General features: G+C 42.8%; 1 long non-coding RNA gene across 1 annotated transcript; it reads left to right on the top strand.

Annotated features, from left to right (window-relative positions):
* The first annotated feature begins 1,100 nt into the window (after nt 1-1,100).
* LOC135283823 (uncharacterized) lies at nt 1,101-5,247 on the top strand. The gene is made up of 3 exons (XR_010349440.1): nt 1,101-1,169; nt 2,375-2,464; nt 4,086-5,247. It is a non-coding gene; the product is annotated as an uncharacterized LOC135283823 (long non-coding RNA).
* Nucleotides 5,248-6,322: the final 1,075 nt, after the last annotated feature.

Genomic DNA, 6,322 nt, shown 5'->3' with positions numbered 1-6,322 from the left:
AGAAACTAAGCTTCAAAGGGAATTCTACACTTTGATTTCAGTTTGCATATTCCAAATGCTCACATTTTGCTACACAGATGTCAAACCAGGAGGCAGGTAATAAAGCAGGTTTCTTTAAGATTTAAAAAAAAATGCATTTAAATGATCAAATTAAACCATATTCCAAGCATTGCAGGAATAACTGACATATTATTAGTTCTTCCCTAAACATTATTGAACCATCTCTTTCCATTGTAGCAGGGGTCTGTCAGCTCTGCAGGTCCTTGCCAAAAATAAAGAAAGGATGGCAGCATTCCCCATCTGCTGATGAGTCCAATCTAAGGGAAGACAAAACACTGATTTTATTTACCTCTGTTCCAATTATTGTCAGGCAATACAAACAGTCATCATGACACACAGCCAGGTTTATTCATGTGCCCAGCAAGCCAGGCCAGGCATAATAAAGAGATTACACACTCTCTTTGGAATACAGGCAACCTGGAATGGCTTTTATTGAAACTTAAGCATGGGAAATATTGGGTAGTAGATTTAGGTATCACACAATCAGAAATATGTTTGGCTGCAAAACACAACACACGGCACCCTCAGAGAATGAGGGTGACTATTATTACAGCACAACAGGCCTGCCTTTCTCTCCCTGCCAAAAGAAAAGCTTAGAATAGTACAGAGCACATGGCACTTTAAACTTGGAGGAGAGAGCCTGGAAAGAGCTTTACAGAGTAGGAAGAAAAAGAAATTTAAAATTACTGTAAAGTGTCTGCGCCCTTGAAAGACAGCTCCTCATAAACCACCACCAGTCCCTGAACTGGAGTCATGCTAGAAGAGAAAGGACTCTTGAACATCAAGAAATAGGACAGAAGGGACAGAGCTGTGCAATATGTTTGCTGCAATAATTGAAGTGTAACATTCCTATTTTCTGAAAAATCCCTTTGCCCAGGATTTTTCTCCTGGGAAGCTGAGAAGCCTCAGAGAAAAGGAAAACAATTCTTATCTCATTTGCTTCTCCTGTGTTGTGCTCATGTGGAATGTGTTGGAGATTGTTTACCCAGAGGTGATTGTTTCATTGGATTCTGCTGTGAGTTGTTTTCACTCTTTGGCCAATCAGGGCCAAGCTGTGTTGGAACTCTGGAGAGAGTCAGGAGTTTGCATCAGTATCTTCTTAGCATTCAGTAAGTATCCTTTCTGTATTCTTTAGTATAGTACAGTATAGTATTATTTAATATAATATAATATTATAAAGTAAAAAATTAGCCTTCTGAGAACATGGAGTCAGATTCATCATTCCTGTCTTCAATGGGGCACCCGCAAATACTATACTGAGCTACTATAATGTTTTCAAAATTTGAAGTATTTTTAAGATGGAATGGAAAGAAAATTACAGCAGATTTTACAAATAGGAAAATGGTTGAAATTTTGAATCTTTTTAAAATGTAGATTAAGGCTCTGTTGATAAGTCCAGCCAGTTTGCTGTCCTGGACATTCTTGCCTCACTTGGCCAGCTGAGGGCCTAAATTGTCAGCAGGCCCAGTTCTTGAAGGTATACCCAAAATCATAGAGCCCAAGACCTTGAACATGGCACCAGCTCTGCAGCCAGTCACTCAACTGGTTCACCTCCTTTTTCTCAAATCCTCCTCTCTAACTTCAAAGATGGAGCAGACCCTCATCTCCTGACTCTCTGAACATTCTTCCAAGGTATATAAAGTCCCTCTTGATATTTCTAGCATCACCTCTCTGCAGTCTCATTCACCCCTACCTGAAAGAGTAGGAAGAAATGAGAATCCACAGGCTTGACCAGCCTCAGCAGCCTCTTGTGACAGCCTGGAAGCAAGCTGCCAGCAGGCAGACTTCCCTAGAGATATCTGGATGACAAATGGGGCCTCTCAGTAGGAAGTCTCCAATTCCTCACCCCCTTCTGGGAGCATCAGTTTAGTGGGGTTACATGATCAGATTTATTTTGCATGGTTGGCCTTTCCTGGGACTTGCCTGTAAACTCTCTCCCTCCGCATTCTCTAGCCCCAGGACATTGCATCTGTCACATGAGGACTTTTCAGGAGGAAGAAGGTTCCTCCTCCTGCCCCAAGCAGAGCTGAGAATCCAAGTGAGTTATCTGAGTGAGTCAGTGCAGGGCTGGAAGCAAACTTACCTTCTCCTTGCAAAGACCTAAGGCAAGACTTGAGCTCAGCTTGTGACAGCAGCACACAACACCCTGTGTCCTCTCACAGATCCCAGACACTGCTGCTGGTTGTGCTCTCTTACCACATGGCCACTGGCTTGAAGGGTCCATCCAGCTGGGCACACTCACACCCGTGGCACCCACTGTACCTTCAGACCCCAGAGGGACTGTCACTTCTCATGGAAGTTTTGGTCTGGGCAGGTTTTTCAGCTCCTGGGAAGCCATCCTGCGTGGAGGTGTCCACACTGGCATTGTACCCTGTGATCCTCCCTGTGGAACGTGCCAGGCTTAGTGAGTATCACTGGATAATTTAATTCCAAAATGTCATCCAAGGTGGAATTATGCATCATCAAGGTTTTTATTTTCAGTCATCATATTTGACCACAATCCTAGGCAAGTTGTGAGATCTTTGGACTTCAGCTTTGTGCCCTCCAAAAAAAGAATAATTTGCCATTAAAACCAGCTCCAGCCAAGAGAGAACAAAACTGAGTCCCCTGGGCCCTAGCCCTGGGCACTTCTGTTTCAGCTGGAGAATATTTACACTTCTCAAATGTGTACTGGAACCAAGCTGTGAAACATCCAGAAAAATCTGGTAGGATTAAAAGCTCTAAGTTTGTAAAAGCATGAATTTCACTCTAATTTCTGATTCTTGAGAATTATCCTTCCAAGCAGCAATGTAATGACTGCTCCTGATTACAATTCAATCTGATAAAAACCCTGCAGAATACCCACACATACTTGGAACAGAAAAAGGAAATGCAGTTATCTAAAATTCTCCATTCATTCAGAACACAATGCTGCTGAAACCTGGGCCTAAATGTCTCTCACCAGTGCTCACAAGCTGGTGTTGTAATTGATGCCAAAAATTCAGCAGCTTTATCATATGCATTTTTTTCCTACTGACAAAGTATTCCATGGAGCTGTATTTCAATTCTGATTCCATATGTCACTTCAATTTCTGATCAGAGCTTGAACATAAAAAAATTATAGTCCACCTCAATGGACTAATAAAAAAGGATCATTTCTTTTTACATATCAACATTTATTAGTCTCAATCATTTCAGAAATATAATCATTATAGTCCCTTTTACTGAGAACAGCTCCCCACACACACTCATCCCAGGGGCTCCTCTGTACAGATGTTCTTTTTCCTTTTATTTCTGAGGGTGCCATGCTGTTGCACAGCAAAATCAGCCATCATGCACTATCAAGAGAAAAAGTAATTTTTAAAAAATGGGGATTTTTCCTATTCTCCATTACCCTTTTTAAAAAATATTACTGTTATTTCCTTCTGTCTTCCCCAAATAAAAAGTCAAAGGCAGGAAAGGTTTCAAGTCAGAAGGAATGATTGGTTTGACCATTCTGAACTCTGCATTTCCCAGACCTTTTGATTTCAGGAGGGGCTGATGAGTTTAACCAGAGCTCAGCACATATTCCAGAAGCATACAAGGGCCTGGCTGGAAAACATCAGTACTTAGGTTAATCTTGTTTCTCAGAATCACTGATCAAATCTGTTTGGTTTATAGTCTTTCAAAACCTTCCCAGAGAAATTGATTGAGCCTTCCTACTGAAAACCCAAGACAGACAGGATGCTGTTTTCAAAAAGACTTTTACAAATCCCATCAATACTGGAATAAAACCAGAAAAAAAACAAGGCAGCTTTATTGATTTACACATTAAAATAACATATGCTTTTTTGTGCATGTGCAGTCTCCCTTAAGTGAAAACTGAACTTCTAAAGATAATCTAATATTGAATCTATAAGCGTTATCCATCACTTCTCTTTCCCCCTTTTTTTGACAGCCACAAAAATTAGAGATAGCATGTTTAATTAGTGTAGAATGAGGTAAAAGTCACTCCCTGCACTGAAACATGTAGTGCAAACAATAACTGAGCTCCTTGTTAACTACAGGTCATTTAAGTCCAACCTGGAACCTGAGTGTGCCTGGATACAGAGCTGGAAAGTGAACACCTGGATGGTTTCTGCAACATGGTTTCTGTAAAACTTCTAACTGAACATCTTCATCTTACTGAAGACACTGGGACCAATTCTACTGCTTCCATTAAAACATTTTTTCACTCAAAATTCACGTCCTGGTAATTCAAACCATCTCAGATCAAAACAATCTTATCTCAGCAGAAACTGATCCAAGTATTGCATGAGTCAGAACAAAAACAAAACATGGTTTCCATTTTCCAAGGATAACTTTCCAACTTTGTGAGTCAAAGCAAAAATGTTTAAGAATCATGCTTAAGCTATATCTAAGTTTCCCTGCAGACCAAAGCTGCATGATTCTGCTTCACACATTGCTGTTATCTATAAAATTCACATCTTCTGCTGGAAGTATTTACTAAGTACATCATCCTATTACCTATGAATCTGGAGTAAAGAGGACTGGAATAACCTCTATGTGCTACATACATGACTTGATCAGACAACAATTCCATTCATCAAGGATTTGGTTCAAGTTTTCTGTTAGGGTGGTTTGGTTTTGTTTTGGTTTGGGGTTTTTGGTTCTTTTTGGTTTTGGTGGGGTTTTTTGTTTTTTGTGGGTTTTTTTGTTGTTGTTGTTGTTGTTGTTGTTGTTTGGGGGTTTTTTGGATTTGTTTTTTTTTTAATACAGGCTCAACAAGATTTTGACAACTTTAGGTTAAGGCAGATTAAAGAGTATGAATCAACTGATAACCAGCTGCCAGCTGAAACACCAGAAAGTGCATAAATCACTCATTAGTGGTCCTACAAGCATAGCTCTGCCTCAGCAACAAGCTGCCCCAGGAAATCATGAATGCCCAGGATTGTACTGGGTACCAACCCAGAGTGGGCTCCCAGCCCTGGCTCAAAGGAAAAGCCCCACAATCACCTTGCTCTGCACAGTTTTGTCCATGCTGGAGACACAAACTGCAGCAGTTCCTGACTCACAGCAGGCACAATGTGGAGCACTGACCTGCTCTGTGCCAGGAGGATGAAGGCAGTACTGGCAGTTCTTACACTTTACATGTCACAGGTTCCATCCAACTTAAATTTGCACTGCCTGTGTTTAGTAGAAGATGCAGCACAACCACTCCAACACATAGCAGACTGCTCGGCTACATAAATACTGGAACAGATTTTGGCAGCAATCTTGTCAATCTCCTGTCAGCACTCTGCCAAATGCCCTCCTGCAGGAGCTCCTGTGGTGCCACACGTGTGCTGGCAGCTCCTCTCTCTGGTCTCCACAGGCTCTGTATCATGGCTCAGCCCAAGCAGAGCAACATTTTGTGTCCCCTGCAGCCCTGGCACTGTGGGCACACAGCAGATGCTCCCCATCACATCCACACGAGCCACTGCAGCACAGGAGAGCTGCTGCCCCAGCTGAATGCAATGCTCTGCAGAAAAGGGACTGCAATGAAATTGTGTTTGATTTGCCTTGCAGGTTCATGAAGGCCTTTAAGGCCTGTGACCACAATGCAATTTAAAACATCCACAGACTAATGTCCTTTGCCTGGTGGCTCCTGGTATTCCCATGAAGCAATGGCCTAAGGAAAGAAAGGCACTGACCAACTCCCTGTCAGGTTGAAAGATGTGGCTGGGGGTGTGTGTTCTATCCCCATCTGTCAGAGCTGGGGCAGTTCTCTGCTGTTCATGGGGAAGTTTTCTTTATCTCTCCCACAGCCAATCCTCCCTCCAGGAGATCTCTGCTGTCCATGGCCACTGAGTGTCCCTGCAGGGCTGATCAAATTCCAGCATCCCATGGGGAGATGCTGTGCCCAGGGCAGGAGCCAAGCATTCCTACCTGGATCCAATCTGAGCCTGGAACAGCACAGCAGCCTTTGCCCACTGCATTGCCAGAGGAGCAGCTTTCTCCTACCCTGCATTGCCAGAGGAAGAGCAGGCCCATCTCCAGCAGCCCTGGAGCTGCAGAGGAAAACTCCTCCCTTGTGCAGGATCCCTGCTCCAGCAGAAGCACAGCTGGCACTGCAGGAGGGCTGAGCCCCCATGGAATGGGACTGTGCCACCACCCTGAACACAGGAGGTCAGGTCTGTTCTAACTATGGCAGTGCTTTTTTCATATTACTGCATTTTCTGTTTATTTTTTCTTTTTTTTTCCCTAGTAAAGACCTGTTATTCCTATTCCCATATCTTTGCCTGAGAGTCCCTTAATTTCAAAA

This window comes from Passer domesticus, chromosome 19 (genome assembly GCF_036417665.1).
Source record: "Passer domesticus isolate bPasDom1 chromosome 19, bPasDom1.hap1, whole genome shotgun sequence".
Lineage (NCBI taxonomy): Eukaryota > Metazoa > Chordata > Aves > Passeriformes > Passeridae > Passer > Passer domesticus.
The sequence above is the reverse complement of the archived record's forward strand: the minus strand, read 5'-3'. Positions and strand labels throughout refer to the sequence as shown.